We start from the raw sequence: 19721 nt of genomic DNA on the forward strand, positions 1-19721 counted from the left end.
TTTTGGTATAAGAAATTGTGTTTTTGCAGTCAGGGTCTTTGTTATTAACCTATTTACTGGATAGCCTGACTCTTCATTTAGAACAGGATTTGAAATGAAGTAGTAGATCGATGCGTTTGAAGAAGAATGATTTGTTCCTGATTTTAAGTTACTGAAGTTGCATCTAGATAATGAAATTTGTGTTGAGATTTTCTATGTAAAGATTTTAGCTTTGAGAAATTTTTATGGGTAAGTTACAAATATCTTTTCATTAGAGATTATATAATGGAACTGATAAAAAAGGAAAAATGGTAGAAATTCCCCTGATTTATACTTTTTTGTGTTTGGTTTTTTTTTTTCCTCTCCACTCTGCTGTAAATTTTCAAAACTTTATTACATGTATACCTCTTAAATGTCTTTCCTCTTGCCCCAGCTGATTTAATTTCCATTAGTATGAGCTGTTGGGTCCAAAGCTGCCTGTCATCTAGCTGTGATATAAGTGATCCTTTCACAGTAATTTACCAGCATTGTGTCAGAACAGAACTTAAAAACTCCTTTCCTTCTAAAATGAGGGTCAGCAGCGTCTCAATTTTAAGGAGAGGGAGGAATCCAAGGTGCAATCAATGAATTAAGGGAGTTTTTGGTTAGTGATGCAAAGAGTAATCACTGCATAATGCAAAGAGATTCAGTGCTGGTTAGCTGCTGTGTAAACGCTGTCTGCAGTATGCTCCAGTCAAAGCCTTGTGGAGCATGGGAGATGAAGCTGGTATGCATTTCTTAAGATGAACCTTGCTCATGAGGGAAATAAAGCTAGCAAACTGTGGTTCTGAGTCCATGAAGTGCAGTAAATCATGAGGCACACAAATGGACTTATCTTGGCTTCCCTCTTGCTCTGTCTGAAAAATTGTGCAAAAGCAGTACTGTAGCAAAAAAAAAAAAGTATCCCAAAACATTTCATGCTACACCTTTGTGAATGGATTGAATGGATTTTTTATGAGGTGCTGTGGAAGAAAACCAAATCACTGTTCAGTATGTTTGTCATGAAGAGTTAAACTTTCTTTATAGATTGTTTCTTACAGAAGTGCAAAGTATAGTTAAGGCTATGTAAATAAACACACTAGATCTATTTTATTATTTAAAGAATTTTTTTCTCTTAGTGTAAAAAATGTTGGTGCATTTTGCCTAATTAGAATCAATGCAATTACGATTTCATTTTTAAAACTTTCAGTAAAATTTAAATAAGGAAATATGCTAGAAGAATTTGAGAGATTTAAGTGACTTAAGTGATAATGTAATAAAATCCAAAAAACCCAAACAAACAAAAACCACCAAAACCCCCACCGTAAAACATAAGGATGTGAAATTCTGCAAATTTTAGCTGAGTTAGAAACTCTGTTGTGGCAGCATCCGGGATACACGGTGATCACATTCCACAGCTGGAATTTTTCATATGGAATGGATTATCAGACTCCTTAATTTTAAAACTTCAGTTTTTTCTACACGAGTACTTGTCACACAGAAATTTGTATAAAGATTGAAGTAAATAATTCATCTACCGTTTAAGAACAACTTAGCAAATTTTAAAAGATTAAAACCAGATAGGAGTCCATCAGTTTAAATATGTTGAGCTTGATAGACAACTTCAGTGTCCCTGAATAGATAGGTTAGTTGCATTTATACTGTCTTTAAGCCTTGATTTTTCTATACATCGTGAAGGAGGAGGTATATATGAGGGTAGAAATAAGATTTGATTTTGAAAAGATTTTCTTTGGAATCAATTAAAGCTCATAGATTTAAGAAATATAGAGAGAAACACCCCAAGCCTTCTACACTTCTGAGAGTCTGTAAGGGTAAATTAAGTCCTTCATGCGTATTTTGACACTCTGGGCCTAACTGATTGTATTTTTTGCGAAGTTAGCCACTTTTTTTTCCTCAGACTTATGTATATAACAGCTGAGACGTGGTCTCTCCCTGGTCAAGTGAGCCTCAAGAACCAAAATTTTTAAAAGTCTTCAGAAGAACCTAACTCCGGTGACCATCTGTTTGTACATTCTTGAGTTAGGCTGGGTTGCCCTTGGTTCAGTCGTGAGCCGCTTCCTGCAGAAACGTCTTTGCCCAGGATACGTGACGCAGACGGCTGTGAGCTAAATGCAGTGTGGTGGCCCTTTTGTAACGAACAGGCTGCCCTGTCACCCAGCCTGCTTTTTTGACTTTGTAGGAGAAAGGGTGCAGCAGAGCCACAAGAAATGGAGAAACTCTTAATGTATACTTTTAGTTTTAGTAGTAAGTATGTATTCACGTGTATAGTTTAATACAGTTTTCCTAGCTATAGAGTGGCCTCAGTGTGTGCTTGCCTGTACGTAGCTAGTCTTTGATGGCTTGTTGCACATGCATTTGTTTTGTTAAAACCCTTTATACAGCTGTAGATCTCGGTGCTGTGAAATGTTGAGCATCTGCAACTGTGGGAGTTCAGTAGCAGCCAGGAGTGTTTAGCACTCAGGAGGTCAAGCCCTCCGTGGCTAGGTCTTTTCACTGATGAAGACAGACGCACGAATGTGTGAACACAGCATGCATATAATGTGAAACCGTTTAAGCGTTAGGTACTAGTCATATTGTGTATTATTAGCATAAGTATGCATAGTTAGTATACATCCTAATTTTGGGAGCAGAGGCACTGTAACTTCTTATAAAACTTTGTTTAGTTTTTGAGAAAATGTAGGCACAAACCCAGTTTGTTAGGTAAACAGAAGCTTACAAAGAAAATAAGTGTAGATTTTCATAAATCTCTGAGGTATTTCTTCATTTGAAATGTGGAAAATGTGATGTTTACCTTATGTAAAGTGTTTGTGACTTTCTTCTCTATTCTGAATGCTTCATGATGATCCAACAGGCAGTGGGGATGATTTGCTCATGCCAACATCTCAAAAGTAGATAGGAGTCTCAGGTGACGGTATAGGATAGGTGGAAGAAGCCTGATGCTTTCAAGCACCCTAGTTACTAATAAAACAATTCTCTGCCACAACAGTGGCAATCCAGTGACACCTTCTAGAAGCTGGTATAGAACATTCTGATGGAAAACAAATTCACTAGCCAGGGCACACAGACTCTTGCAAATGAATCACCACTGAAAGCATGTATGTTTAACAGAGTAGCTATCCAAGTTGATGTTAATAGCAAACACCGAGGCCTTTAAAATTCTTAAATCCACTTCAGTGGATATTGATTTGGGTAATAAGAAATATTTCCTTAGGGAAACACTTGATAAAAGAGCTTAAGGCAAGGGGAAGTGATTTTGCACTGCCGTGAATGTGAAGAAAGAGGGTCTTTAACAAACATCAATCTCTAATCAGCTGTGTTTCTAATTTTTTTTATGCTGCAGCCTCTGAAGTGCTTGAGTACCTGCCTTGGAGTCTGCAAGCACTGCTGTCATCAGGGTGATTCTGCCCTTGACAGGAGAAAGGCTGCTGCTGTTCATGTGTGATTGCAAATTCAGCTTCATGAGCTCAGCTGGGAGAAATGGGCCGGACATGTTAGCCCGTGTATAAACACAATGTATAAACACAAAGGCTGTAATGTCTGCTTTTCAGAAAGGCTCTGCCTCTCTGAGTGGGGACTGCGAGGGCACCGAGCAAGAGAGTAATACGCCCAATGCAGGAGCTGTGTGCCAGGTTCTTCCAAGCACCCGCAGACCTTCAAGTCTGAAGACCCGGTCTGCTGCTGTTCTGAAGGCGTGTGGCAAAAAATATGAATCATTGTGGACAGACCTTGCCTCAAGTTTCAACTGCCTGTTTCGGCAGCCTAGCTTCTGCCACATCAGCCATCGGGATTAGGTTCTTTGCATGCTGCATTTATGCTGGGATACTGGGATGACAAGTATGTTTGAAATGTGTGCTGAGGAGAGAGATATTAGCAAGTGGAGGGGAAGACAAGTGATCAGTGACAGGTTTTCTTATGGAGAAGAGTGACTTAGTTTATCATGCATGTGTGTTTGGACTTGTGTGTTAATTTGGTTTTAAGATGCTTAAATTACAGCTACATAAAAATACATCCTTTTCTGTCACTTCTCACCTTCTATTGCAGTCTAGATCTGCTTGACATTTTTCAGATGCAAGATGAGCACTGCCCCTGAGGCCTCTTCAGCCTGATTTGCGCTGTTGGAACAAGGCAATAATGTATTTGCAGAGGGTAAGGATGGTGTCACTGAAACTAGAGATAGAGGTAAACTCAGGAGGAAGCATTCCTTTGCTTCACCCCCTTTCAGTGTTGCTCATTGACTGTTACTCAGTGGTCTGAACATGGGCTTTTTTGTTTGATTTTTTTTCTTTTCCTCGCTCTTTGCTTTACATTCCAGCCTTATTGATCTGCCAGGTGTTGTGATGGCCCCTATTCAGATCAAGATGACTTAAAAGAGTCTGAGTATGTGAGATCTGAGGGAAGGTGAACTGAAGCTTGGTGGGAGCACTGCCCCAGGGAGCAGCAGAGGAGACCTCATGGAGTTGTGACTGAAAGGGGTGAGTAAAATGTGAATGCAATGGAGTGTTAAGAAGATTTCTGGAAGATGAGTTTTGGTACACTTGTGGTGTAACTGGAGAGCCTTGAATGAGTAGTTAAGGCTGGGCATGTTGCAAAGGCATTTTGATAAGGGAGTTCAAGGGATAAAGTTATGTGGCAGCAGTGGCAGGGAAGAGTATGTGATTATTTTCAGCATGTCAGCCAGATGAGAGACTAGCAGACCAGGTGTGGAGATTGGAAAGGAGGAGGCAGATACAGAGCACAAGACAAATAAAGAATTTAGAGGTGGAAAAAATGGAAAAGGGGTGGATTTGTAATACCAGACCATTTTTGTGTTATCCTTAGAATTGAAGAACAGAGGCAAAGTTTGCGGGATATTTTATATCCTTCAGAATAAGATGTTTAATTTTTTAAGATATATGTGACATGCAGGTGTTTTTTGAGTAAAGCGAAATCCGGGTTTTGTATACAGCAAGTTTTAGTGTGGTGAATCTCTAAACTTCCAGGTTTCTGAATTTTTCAGGGTGAGGGAAGAGGAAAGGGGAAGATTGACCCTATATTTAGAATCAGTTAAATACTTTGATATGTTTTAAAGAGGGAGAGAAAGAAGAAATGTCAACAAACTTCAAATAAGAGTTAAACATCAATAGTTTACAGGATGCATCTAGGATAGACATATATGCCAATCTTATTAGGAGAGCAGCTGCCTCATATCTCTGGCAACAGCATACACTGAACATAATTTTTCTCTGTTACAGGCTAGAGGAGTTAGGACCATCAGGAATGTTTGGCTATGTTGAGTTTTCTGGAACCAATATTGAGCCCCAAGCAAAAATTGTCATAAATCATGATCTCTCTTTGTGTTATAGTACCAAATAGAATATTTAAGTGTATTTCAGTAAGTACAGAGGGCTGGGTGCAGCTATGTTGCTGCTGGAAACAGGAGGGGAGGGAAGGTGTTGTAAATCCATGTAAGAACTACTGTATCCTATGACTCAGAATACATAAGAGGTGCTGATGGGAGAGGGAGAAGGAGAGGAGGTGTGAGTTCAGGTTAGTCGTTGCCTGCAGGATTGTATTGGCAACAGAGAATGATCAGTGCCTCGTTCTTCCACTTCTGCACAAGAGGAAGATTTGGATGCCTCAAGGAATGCTATGAGATGACATTTGATACTGCTTTTCAAAGGAAAAAAAAATATGGTTTGACAGTATGCTTGAAAGTCATCTAGTGAACCTAGATAGTGGCAGTTAGTTGTAGACTGAATCCAGCTTTGTGGGGTAAGGAATGGAAAACCATTCTACATTAGCTTAATGATGTTTAAAGCACTTGAAGCTGGCAGTGTGGCATGCATCTTTGTGTCCACTGTGTTGGTTCACTAAGATTCCTCCAACTTGAATTTAATTTCCATATCTGCCATTGCCTTCCTAGGTGATGCTGGTGAAACAATTTCATGTGCAGGGTTTGTTTTTTTGTTTGGTTTTTTTTTTTTTTTTTCCATGTGCAAAATGGGAATAACAATACTTATCTTGCTTTAGAGTGCTTAATGACCTACTGATGAAAAGGAGTGTAGGTGTGAGTGGGAAAATGGAATGAGTATTGATTGTAATTTTTCCACAAGTGTAGAAGTAGCCTGACTTGTATCCCTGTTGGTATCGAAAACTCCCTCTGCTTTTGGTAAAACATATTGTAAACGCCCTTTACATTTGTAACAGTGATTAAAGGGATTTGGATAATTCAGGCACCTGTGTTAGGTGATGAGTTTCCTCTCTGTATCTTTGTAAATATGCCATGAAATCTACCTTTGCCTTCATTTTTGATCTATATCAAGGGGGAATATTATAACATAATGGCTGCTTCCAGTTGACTACAAAGAGTATCTTCAAGCACAGTTCTGTGTGTCTTCCTTTCCCAGGAAAACAGTGATATTAATGAGAATTTACAAGCAACATTACAATTAATAAAATACAGGAATTATAATTAAGAGTCCTTAAATTAATCAGCATATTTCAATCTGTATATAGCTCATATGCTTTTCCACAGATCAGTTAGGCTTTCCTGCAACAGCAACATTTCTTGTCTTTGTTTACAAGTTCACAAGATCTGGCTGTTGCTTATTTGAGACCTTTTTGAGTCTTAGGGCCCTTTATCTTTCATCTTGGGTTGTCACCTGATTCTCCAGACATGTCCCTTTCTGATGACAACCTTACAGGGTATTCTAGTTGTTTGGCTTGTTTTTATATCTGCTGTTTCCTCTGCAAGTTGTGCTCAGTATTACTTACCTGACTTGGTGGCAGCTCATGGGAGTCCAAATTATAGTGACTTGCTTTTCTCTTGCTTGTCTCTTTTGTCTTAAATATTTGTAGAGCCCTAACGTGTGTCTCGCAACACAGGCGTTCTTATTTCCTGTTGAACAAAATGCCAGCAGCTCCCAATGCAAGCATCAGTCCTGCTGTTCAGACCTGCACTGTGCTCAGTCAGAGGCTGCTTTTTCTGATCACAGATCTCCTCAGACTTCTTTCCTTTATGCGTTTATTCATTGCCACTCCACTGTGCGTACCGTCTAGGTATGAACGTGTTCTAATCCCCTAAGTCTAGAAGTGTTAAAAACAGTACTTGTTCACCTTTGCTATTTACCCATATGTTTTATCTCACTCTTCTAGTGAGGGTTAGCTCACTATTACAAACTCTATGAACATGTTTTGTGACGTCCCTTTCATTTCTCTTGTCACTGTTTCTGGCACTGTGTTGATTGTGCAGTTATCCAACTTTAGCATCCCAGTTGCTTTCAGGCTAAAGTTGTGCTCGTCTGCTGCTGCAAAGCTGTCCACAGTTCTCACTGAAATGTTCTTATTGACCTACCACTGCTATCACAATCGTGTCCCGAAGATTGTCGGAAAATTCCAAGTGCATTAAGACATGTGAGAAGAGTGCTTGTTCTTTACTAGTGCTCTAATTACTATAAATGTATAAAAAAGCAATTTTTCTGCCACTTTGCCGCTCAGTTCTTTAATACAATGTGTTTTTTTCCAAAGCTTCTTACAGTGTTTAACAACTAGGAAACATTGATGTCATCCGAAAACTTAATTTGATGTTCGTTGTGATTCACTAATAAGTATATGAACTACCTCTTGTCTCTGCAACCATTCTGGTGTGCCTTGCTGTTGACTTTGCTCAAGTTCACGAAGTTGGCTGTTTATCTGGTTGGTTTCTGTTACTGTCCTGCTTTTGTCCCGTACTGTGAGCTAAAGAGAGGAGGCTTGACTTGACTAACTTTTCTAAATAAAGCTTCTGTGAGGATCATTATCAAAAGCTTTCAGAAACTCCAAATAAATTCTTCTCGATGTCACCTTCAGAAACATCACTCTTGTGTATTTTGTTACGTGTCGGATAACTCAGAAGCTGTTTATTCAGTTTTTCACACTTTATTTGAATTAGGAAAGTATTTTATTTAGACAAAAATTTTGGCATGATCAGGGAAGATTTTGTTTTGACTTTCTCTGAGAAGTTCAACTTAAGTGTTCTGTTTTTTTCCTTTTAAAAAAAGAAAAAACTTGCTCAACAAGAAAGTTGCTTACACACATTTATGTAAGGCTTAACTGCCATAAAAATAATGCTCTATGAAACTACTGGCTTCCTCCCAGGGTCAGAATGAGGGACATGGATTATTGTCTTATATATATTTAAAGAGGTGTGCAAAAGTATTTATTTCTGAGACTTGGCAAATTTGACAGGTGAGGCATCAATTTTCAGAAACGCTCTCTATAGATATTTTTGTACTATTTCTAAAGGTATTTGTGACACTTCTGGAGAGGACTGACAGGCTGATGAGATCAACTATGTGGCAGTTAAAAAGCGTGTACATGAGTGCTGTGTCTAGTTGTGATGGAAATACCTGTATTGCATGACCATCTTTTTCTATAATATGCTCTGGGTTTGCAGTCTTCTTTTCCCACTGTGGTGATACAATCACGATGACAAAGAGATGTTTCAAGGCTAATTACATTAAATTGATTTGGTCAGAATGTTTCAAGTCTCACTTCTCTCTGTCCTTGATGGAAAGAAGATACTGAGCTAAAATCAATATTGTTTACTTTCTCAATTATCATGTGTAAATTTGAGTAAAGTCTGAGCTTTTGCAACTACAGCAACCCTTAGCGAACCACTCACCAGTCATCCATTGAGACACACTAATTTTTCTCACACACTTACTTTTATTTGAAGGGAAGTGAGAGAATGAACTTCCTATAACTTCTAAATCATGTCTACCTGAGAGCAGTTATGAATGTACTGGAAGTGTTGCGACATCTTTAAGCAATTTGTACCTGTAAGTAGAAATGTAACTAACTTCTCTGTTTTCACAGCCACCTTACAGTTTAAATGATAGATTAAAAACTAAATGCAAAACAACAAACATATATTCCTGGAGGCTTTGGAGTATTTCAGGCTGAATAAAGATCACTGGTGGGATGGCAGATAGATAGTCTAACTTATGGTTAGGGACCATAGGAATAAATTAGGTTAAAATGTGGCAGTTCTTAGAAATTTTCTTTACAATCTACAGTTTCTTTTTTTTTTTTTTTTTTTAATTACATATAAATTTCTGAAGAGAAAGGTTAATATATTTACAATGCTGTGACCTGTCTTTTGTTGATCTTATGGAAGAAACAAAGCCTGACATGGGCCAGGCTTTTTTTGTGGCTAAACTTTATTCTTTAAAAAGCTGTCTGCAGTGATTTTACAGGTAAGGTGAACCTGCAGCACCAGCATATATCTTCAGTAGGTGACGTATTTTCTGACTGTTGTATCCTCTTGTGGCCTCTCTCTTTTGGTTCCGGCTGATCAGATCTCATCAGAACTTCTCTGAAGCTGCTTGGGGAGACCTCCAGAACTCTTTGGGACCTCTTTATTTAATTGCAGGTTCCAGAAAAATACTCCTGGAGTAATTTGGCTGCCAGCTACTGTGCAGATCTGTATGTGAAACAGTATAACAATTGGAAGATCATACCCTTCTTCCACTAATGATAATTTTCACACACACTACCACCCATCCCTTTTTATTTAACAGTGTGGATGTAATGCTGGTAAGAGATATCCTCTTGGCAGGGCTGTGGAAGAATATTAACAAGAAAAAGTGACACTCATACATAAATGTGCAAGCATGCCTTTTTGGAGGGGGAAGTTTAAGGAATTTTCTTAGGAGTAGGAATTAGTTTAATCTCCATGGTCTGTATAGGTCTGGTCTCTTCTGCTCAGTCTGCTCATTACTGGAAAATGCAACAATGAGCTAGTTTTGAGGGAGAGAAAATGTATTGCATCCATATGCCAACACCCGGCCTAAATGGAAATAGAATTTAGTCCTGACCCACAGGTAAAGCACAGACAGCTGGCTCTAAGGTGATTATCTGTGCCCTTGTGACACTACCAGTAACTTTTCAGAGAACACTGAGATTGTGTGGTTGAACACTGTGAATGCAAGAGGACAGGTTACTTGTGTTACCCTTATTCAAACACGGATCAGCTTGCACAGTCACAGCCCTTAGTTTTAGGAGAACATACCGTGTTTTCCACATAGCTGTACTAGGCTTCTATCACTTGAGCTAACATAACTATGGTAGCAGATCAGGGTTTCTCTCTCATGTGTGGGGTGCCTGTAGAGGATGTATCTCTAAACTTTAGCTCTAAGTTTAGGGATTCTGGTAGCCAGCATGTTTTTGAACACTGTATCATAAATAGTAGCTTCACTTTCTGGCAAGGTGTAGTGTGGTGGCCGGAGCAGTGCTTACACACAGACTTGCAATGTATGCAGGTCTGTAGGCTTGGCCTGTTTGTTCTGAAAGTAATATGGCAAAAGTAATTAGATTTGAGTCTTATTTCTGTTTCCAGTATGCCTGGAGTGCCTTTAGGCAACACCTCACTTGTCTGAGTGGGAAAATCAGTGAGACACCGTTGGAGAGGGAGATACAAGCCCTCATTGGTGTAAGTGCAATGAGCTGTGCAGAGGCCTTTATACAAGTCCGTAGTGTACACTGAGTAAGAATACATGGCTTCCTCCCTAAGCTGGAGGAAGTTATTTGGGGAGATGATAATTTCAAACATAAACCTGAAAAGTGTTGTTTTCTTCCATCACGCTTTATGACTACTGAACCCTGTAAACAAGTAGAAACGCGGTCAGAATATCCAGGGTGAGGTCTTAATGGGGACCTTTGAACTGAAAGGGAGGCCCTTCAGCGTGTCATTATTGTCATGACATTATCTTTTAACTGGTTGTCTTTTGCTTCTCAGAGGCTGAATAGCATATTGCAGTGACACGTTCTTCTCTGTGCTTTATTTTCCTCTCTGAACCCCCGTAAGAAAATATTTCTCATGTATTGTTTGGCAGAAGGCTGAATTCCCGTGGCTCATCCTGCCTTATGAAGACTTGTATCATTGTCCTGGAGTGCTGGTCCCATCTCTGGTTTGCAAGTAGTGAACTCCCAAGATTGTTTGCTATGACCCTGTGACTTCTAAAAGGAAGAGAAAGCTAATGATTTTCTAAATGTCTTTCCACCACTTAGATGCACTTCCACAAAGAAATCCCTGCAACACATCAAACCTTTTCTAAATTGCAGGATTCAACCATGTTCTCTGTGTGCCAGAGAGATGGGGGAGGGTAGAGTAGAGTAGATGTCTAGGGAAGCAATGACCCGTTCTAGATTTTGCACAGCAATTACCATAGCTATGAGTAAAGAATCCAACAGGGTGGGCTGAAAGAAAATTGAATATCAGCCCTCTGTGGAGTTGGATGGTTGTTAAGCAGTAGGAGCAATTTCTGGACTACAGCCACAAATACCAATGCAAGCTGTGAGCGCCTGTAGCAAAAAGGTAGTGAGAATATTATGTACATTCTTGCTTTGCTGGTTATGGGATGAGAACTTGACCAAGTTTTTGTTTTGTTTTGTTTAAAAACAAACACCGAACAAAACCCCTGGTATTAGAGCTGCTCACCTTGAGGAATTAACACATTATATCTGGCATGCGCATACTTAGCTGCTAACTAATTTCTGTTCAGTGTGAGAATTTCTGTTGGAAAACTGGAGAGCAACAGTGCTGTGGGTAGATGTACTGGCTATACCTGTACCAGGGCACTGTTACGTTCCAGTATCATTTTCTGCTGAAGGGAAGACATGAAAAATCAAAACTGATTGCCTGAGAAATCTGAAGTGCTGCATTTGTGACCCTCTGTAACTCTGTGCAGGAGCTGGGTGGTGTCCCTCAGCTGTGAGACCTTCCTCTAGCAGCTCTCCAGCCTCCTGTGGCGGCCACCTGATCCAAACAGAAATGGTACGTGAATGTAACCAGGCCTTGGATGGTCCCATACAGGCAGGAAACAGGATTGCATACGACCGTCTACCCATGTGCAACTTCCTTGTTACCTTCATCTCAAGTTGTGTCTAATGAGAGTTGATGAGGCGTTTTATGACTACCTCGCTTTTATTTATAATGGATAATTAGTTAGGCTGGAGTTTCCCATTCACAATTTCCTCCCTCCTACTTGGTATTTTTCTGGTATTTGAATCTGAAGTCGTTTAGCTGGTTGCTTTTATTAGGAAAACTTCCTCTGTACTGTGTGTAAATCCAGATAAGGGTGACGTTTGAATGATTGCCATTTAAATCTACTTGAAAATGGTCTGCTCTCATTGTATTTTGAGGTTGTCTCTTGATTAGATATAGATGACTGAAACTGGTGGGATCTAGGCATGAAGATGAATGTGACAGGGTGGTGTGCGTCATGCTGCTTTGTAGGGCAGGAAGGTGGAGGTGCTGAGGAGATGGGAACTGCAGTGCACAAGAGGGGGAAGGCTGGGGAGTAGGACCTGCTGGAGGTGTTGGAACGAGCTGCTCTTATTTCTAACCACCTGTCTTAACCGCTCCTGAACTCCAGCCTAAGGCACCTGGTCTGTCAGTAATAGCAGGCACTTTGCTGTTGGGCAGCGTAGCAAGGAGGAGGGAAAGTCACTCACTCTCTAGTTCCATGATTTCTTTGCTGCTGTCCATAACACAGACCTATCAAATGCTGGAAAGAATCACTGTACCAGATTACCTGGTAGCTGCTGTAGTAGGGGCATGAGTTTTAGGTATATATAAGGCATGAGAATTAGGTTTGTGAGCAGATTATTCTTGTATTTGTATCCTGATTCTAATACTTGCTCTTTGAAGAGCTGGGCCAATCCTGTTCAGTGCCTCGGTTTTGTCACTTTTAAAATAGGTGGGAGTTTACTGACATTTGGAAGATTATAATGGCTTCATACTCAGATGATTGTAATGGCATGCTTGGTTCCTCTGCGTACACTTCAAGAATGACATTGAAAAAGTGGAGAAAGGGTTGCAAAACATGACTGGAAAACTGTAAGATACATCTTCCAGCGAAGGACTTCCAGAACTCCATTTGTTTAGCTTTATTGAATGGAGAGGTGACTAGATGAGTGAATTTCACAAGTACTTTTATAAGAAGAAAATGCCGGCTTCTTAAAAGGCCCTTTAATCTTGCAGAGAGAAGCATAACAAGAAGCAAAGGCTGAAGGCTGGAAGTCAAAGCTAGACAAACTCTGAGAGAAGCAGTTGAGTTTCAGAAACAGTGCATGTGCTTTTAACAGGGAGAGTGATTAACTACTAGGATAAACTGACAGGCTCTTGAAGTTTTCAAGAAAGAATGCGATGCCTTGCTGCAAGATGTACCATAGCAAAATATAAGTTGTCATGTTGAAGCAAGCTTGACAGGCTTTTATTGTATAGCAGATTGAAGTAAATGATCTAGTAGTCATTTCTGGTTTTAAAACACAGAGCTCTATGCACATAGCAGGTCCCTTTATCCATATGTATGCATGCAGTAATTTTAAAATAGTAAATATTGGGCCATGTGAGTAGATTATACTTCCACAAGAATTAACGTTTTTCCAAAATACATAGTACAGAGCTGACACATGCAATTTTTATTGATTTAATTTACATATGGAGTAAAAAATATTCACTTTGGGGTAAAAAGGTAATTGTCAAAATGAAAGCGTGGTATTTCTCAAAAACACCTGTGTATCCAGCATCTGTAGTTGCATTCATTGATATTTTTGCAGTAATTTTGCTTTCTTGTAACTTAGGCTTCTCGTGATAATGTAAAAAAACAAAAAACAAGCAAAAAAAAAAAATCACAGGTCAAATAATGTATTTGAATTTGAAGAAAGGGCATCCTTCCAGGGACCCTTCCAGTGTCTCAAGACTGGGACTCTGAAGGGCAGTGTGTTCATTCTGGATTATGTGTGTTTTTTTCCTTTCAATACACAATCTGAAAGTGTAATAAACAAAAGAATTAGTCACATGAGCCCAGTAGTTTTATGACTTTGAGGGAAATCTTCCTCTGATTCACTTGTGCTTTTAATTGATGTGGCATCGATTTTATTGTGTTGGTCTTTTTTAAAAATTTAAGGGCTCAAGATGGGACGGTCAGAGTTCATTTGCAGATTTATGGTTTAAGCTAAGAAAATATGAAGATTAGAATGACAATAACCTTGGTTCTATTTTTGTTGTTAATAATATAAACTCATCGGAGTGCCTTTACCTGTTTCCCAAAGGTTTCTCTGTCAGACCTGTTCTGCAGACATTCGCCACCTTCCCGCCAACAGCCAGCTGTCCTGTCCCCCACATAGTGAATCCGGCATCAATACCCCCACTACTGGAAGTGCACGCTCCAGAGCTGCTCTGTTCTTCACCCTGTCTGCGTTTTAGCGCGTGCCCTGTGCATGGATATTTTTGGGGGTCCTGAATGACGCAGACTGCATGTATGGAGTAGGCTTTTTCAGTCTTTTTCACAAACACAAAAAAGGTGCTTGCGCGGAGGTTGCTTTGGATGTTTAGAATTTGAGGGAGGATTTTGTGATTATATGTCATCCAAAATGTGCTAGGTTGTGTGTATCATGAAAAATCTGGGAGGAGGCTGGTAGTCTAACTTTTCACGTTGGCTTTGTTAGCTCCTTTATAATAGAAAAATAGTGAAGAGATCTCTCCATTAGCAGCAGCTGGCATGGGTATCACAAACTAAGACATAAAAACACGGAGCAGAGGGAGGGAGAATTGGCTATGAATAAACACAAATTGAAGAACTGATTCTTGTATGTGCATGTGTGTATACACGCACACACAGAGTTTAGTACAGTGGAAAGCTCCTGCATAATAACGTTTCGCAATTGAAAAAGCAAAGAATGCTGGCACACGGAGGAAAGCCAGAGGTGAAAACAAAACATAATTTTCACTGTTGATGCAGAACATTTTGAAGAAGAATGAGCAGCAGGGAGGGTTTTGGCTTTGCAAGCAGGCATAGAAATGCCTGTCAGCTCATAATGAACCTGCTTTTTGCCTTGCTTTCCGCCTGAGTTGTCAGTGCTTGTGTTTCCCCTTTTCCTTCCTAGCTGAACTTCTTTCTTGATCAAAGCTCCTGGTTTATTTTTAAACTTTTCATTCCTGTAAATGACTGGAAGCTCTCCAGCAGAGCTCTGCTAAAGCCAGAGGGGACTGGAAGCAAAGAGCAAGGACAGATCCGAGGACAAATTACAGACACTTGCGGGACGCTCTTTTAAAGCAGCAAGACACAACTCCCCTTCCTCTCCTTGCATTTTAGCTCTTTCCAGTCCCTTCTAAGGAGCAGAGGATTTCATCCTGCATCCCAGTGCAGGAAGAGATGTCAAGGAGACAGGGAAAGACCTTGGCAGTGCAAACAGCTTGGATGTTTTTAAAGGATGTGAATACTTATTTTTGGAAAGTTAAAATAGACCGCTCATTCTGTAGGCAGCTGTACATAAGATTTAGATTGGAATGACAGGTTTGAGTGCAAAAACATTAGGACTCGGCCAAAGGGTCCCATCACCTGAACACTTTATGCCCAAATAACTGAGGATAGCATCTCAATATTTACCTGACAAGAAGTAACAGGCAATGGTAGCCTTTCTGCTCTGTGTGACTGGATGCAAAGAAAGGCGATACCCGCTGTAACCAGTTCAGGCCCCTCTTTGTTCTTACCTGAGGCATGGAGTGTACCAGCCAGATGGAGAACAGAGTGAGGACACAAGGTGCTTAGGTTGTTTACATTGCTGATGCTGACCTTGCATGACCCATCTGTCTCAGTTTCTTCCTCTGTGAAAGATCCATGGATGAAGGATGAATGCAACAATACCGTTGCTAGTGATGATGGCAGTAGACTAAAAGAGTCTGTTAACATTAAAGCAGCATAAAGGTACCCTCCAGAAAGTTGCTATTCAGGCATATTTAAACAGCAGCTGTATCTTAGTAACTTGCTCTGCCTAATCAGTCATATTCTCTCTAGCTCTTAAGCCACTTTTTTTTTTCTTTTTAGCATTGTTGCCCTGTTGACCTGCTGAACTATCTCCATTTAAAGAATGATATTACTAGTATTACCGCCATTGTATTGGCAAGAGAGGAGGAGACATTCATACTGATGCTAGCTGGAAAGCAGCTCCTTTTCATCGTATTAGCGAGATACCCTTCAAAGTGTGGTCCAGCTTTTGGATGGCTCTCCATTCCTGTATCAGCTTTGTAAAGGGACTCGGTGACCGTCTCTCAAAGACTGCCAAAGTCAAGCTAGTCCTGGCATGATGGAGAAGTTCATATATTTATAGGAATGTTGAAGTTTATTAGACTGTAGAATTAACTAGCCTTAACTTAAGGAGACATTGTCAGCTTAAATCTCACCCATCATTAACATCTTGTATAAATAAGCTGTAAAAATACTAAGCCTGATAGGGGGAAAAAAAAAAAAAAATCTTCTCATTTTAAAATAAACAAAACATGCAGGCATTTCCCTGGACTGTGTGAAAACCCAAATCTCAAAGCACAAAGGACTTGACCCGATGTTGACAGTAAGTATAAACAGAACTGAAATTAATTTTCTGTGTCTGTGCTAAAAGAAATGCAGTTAGTTTAAGAAAAAAAAAAAAAGAATAATAAAATATTCCCTTTTGGAGAGTAACAAGCCTTGAACACCACTGCTACTCAGCAGTAGTATCACAGTCCTGTCTCACTCTATGGGTGTCAGGGAATGTGGGATACAGCGGCTTATGAATAAAAACCTGTTTCCTATGAACTGTCTTATCAATCAGTGGTGTAGACCTCTCCCATACTGCACGTGGTTTGCATGAGCCAGATGCTGTGCATGAGCATCATCATCCCACAGTCAGTCCTGGCTTGTTTTATCCTGCTGCAAGGCCAACAGTGGTGCTGTAGCCCAGCTCTGTGCTAGTTGCTGTTTGATCTATGTTCTGCTGAGCAGCTGTGCCTGGTCACGGGATGAGGAATCGACCACAGGGCAGCACTAGGACTAGGGAGAGGTCTCTCCACTCCAAGATCCAGGCTCAAGGAAATCCTCTGAGGTTACATTATGTGCCTTAGTCACCACCACCACCTTCTACCATCTTGCGACCTCACACTTACTTGAGGGTCTCTTCCCCTAGCAAATTGTCCCATGTCTGTTAGGTGAATAAAGCTTTGAAAGACCTCAAGGCTGTGGTTTTCTGTTTCAAAGAGCTGAGAGATTTGGTAATGGTACTAGATCTGTTACTGCAAGGGATTGCTGCTCTTGGTATCTTGGTGCTGCTACACTTTGTTTCATTTCTCCATTTCATCAGTGTCTGTGTCCATCTCCAAATGATACTCTAAAGAAAGCTGTCTCTGTTCCTTGACTACGGAGGGGACTAGCCTTGTAACTTTTCTGTCAGCTTCATGATCCTTCCTTGGCGTTGCATAGATAGGAAGGAACTAGAGGCTTTCCTATCAAGAAATGCACTCCCTCATATTGCTGCTCAAATACACACGTAACTCTTGGCTTCAGTGTGTAGGATATTTGAGCTATGTTATAGGTTCTGCGAACTATTTTCCAACACTGCTGCCGTTCTTTGAACATACTTAGGGTCTTCAGAGCAGAATCAGTGAGTATATCACAGTGTGACCATAAACCAGCCAAGAAGTACTTCCTGACGGGAAGAATTTGGAGTTACCAAAGCTCCTCTGTAGCTAGATGCCTATGGCTGCCGTTACCTTGACAACTGTAGACAGGACATGATTTGTCCTGGCCTGGATCTGAATCTTATTGTAATTCCTGGTATAGATTGGTCTATCAAACCTACCTCAGAGAAACACCTGTTCTTCACTAAGAGAAAAATGAACGTTCTGGGTTTTTCCTCAACAGACAAAAAATAATTTTTATGCCCAGAGTTCAGTTCTCAGCCCTGCCACAGACTTTGTGCATGATCTTGGGCAGATGCTTATCTATATCTCCTTGCCTGTGAAATACAGATAATGATCCTGTCTGTTGTCCAAGAAGTACTATGGAGCTAAAGCAATGGTAGCTATTCAACAACAAAGCAACATATATATATATATGTTATAAAAACATATATAGCATGTATATAGTGCATATATATATATGTATGTGTGTATATAGAGAGAGACAGAGCAGCAGGGCTATTCAACTCTTACTTGAGAGGTTTCAATTCACTGCATCCATGACATTTCTGAAGGAAGCAGCCATCCTTCCAGTGGAAATGATGCATACTCATACCTAAAAGTGTATGTAAATCTCCCTTATTATTAAGTAGCTCATCCCCTTGGTTAGTCTGGACCACTGGTGTTGAAAACTAGTGACAGATGGGAATATACTGATATTACTTTACAAAGCTCTCCCTGTTCCTTTGACTGGATACACATCCGTCCTCTCAGTGAACAAATGCAACAGGAGAAGGACCTTTAGTTCTGATTTGCACATCAGGGAAGCTGTTTCCTTGAAAACCTTGTGGCAGATCACATTTTCAAATTTAATTTTATTCTTCTCTTCCCAAAATGAGAAGCCGCCGTGACCCATATGCTGGTCAGACAGCTTATGGCCTTTTGTGCAGCACTTAGCAAGCTTGGAGTCAAATTCTAATGGCCCTGGAGGTACCCCACAGCTGCCAACTGTGAGACTTGGCAGTATGGCCTTCAGAGGTATTTGCCAGCAGACATCTGAGTTCCCTATAGAGATCAAGGAGAAGGAGAAGGTTTTGAAGAGGCCAGGCGCGTTTTCTTCTTAATGGACTCCCAAGAATTTCTTCAGGGTATATGTTCCTTGTTGGGCTTCACCATTTTATGTTCAGATCTGTGTGCAAACTCATTTTTCTCCATTTGAAAGCAATATCTTCTGTATTCCCAGCAAACAACCTGTCATACGCTGAAAGGGATCAGAGATGCCCAAAGTTCACAGTAAAATATAATCTAGAAATATGCCCTTTTCCTTATGGATAGGTTCTCATTAGGTAGATGGCATAAATATTGTGTGTGGTTGTGTTCCCTAGACATCCCTTGCTGTATGTCTTCGTTTCTAAGTAGGTGATTTAGACAGGAAGAAGTCTACTGTTATTTTTCCAGGTTTCCCTTAGGTGCAGACAGTGTAAAATTTAAAAGCTAATGCCGGAATACTTTTGCTGTTGTGTGGTACATGTTCAGAGTGACTACTCCAAGAGGCATTTTTTTTCTGTAACCGCAAATTCTTTGAACATCTAAATTTTATATTGTTTTCCTTAAGGGAAATGTATGAAAGTGAAATGACTGTATGCTGGCATTTTCTGTATAGTCACCTTTTATAATGGTTACTTGTGTTTATCACATTCCTTCCTCTTCAAATTTGCTGTTTAAATTATACCATTGCATACTTTTACATTCCCTTCTCAGCCTCTTTCTGCTAATAAAGGAGAAGAGAAGCCATCAGGTTGTTCCAGAGAGGATGAGCATGAGTTCTAATTTAATTCTAGCATAGCTGGCTTCCTACGTGTCAGCACGTTTTTATCATTACAGTGTGACCTCTCCCCTCTGAATGCAAGGATTAGAGAAATCAGAGGTATTTAGCCACTCAGGCTGTCTGAGAGCTTTCCATGCTCTGCAGCAATATGGAAAAAGATGCCAAGAACAGAATTTATGGCCAGGAAAGTAAAATGTATATTTCAAATCCTATATGTTAGCAGAAACAGAAGTAGCTTAGATCTTAACATGTTACAGGCTCATCTCTGAAGGCATGACTGATTTCAGAGTGTCAGTAATGTGGAAAGCACAAAACCTTGCTGGGAGGCAAAACTAGAACCATTCTGAACAAGTTTTTGTCTGTGCTGTGATTTCTCAAAGTTGCTACGGAAACTGAGCTCAGAATGTACTTCTTCCGCTC

Source organism: Platalea leucorodia (assembly GCF_965183815.1).
Source record: "Platalea leucorodia genome assembly, chromosome: 1".
In the NCBI taxonomy this organism is placed as follows: Eukaryota; Metazoa; Chordata; class Aves; order Pelecaniformes; family Threskiornithidae; genus Platalea; species Platalea leucorodia.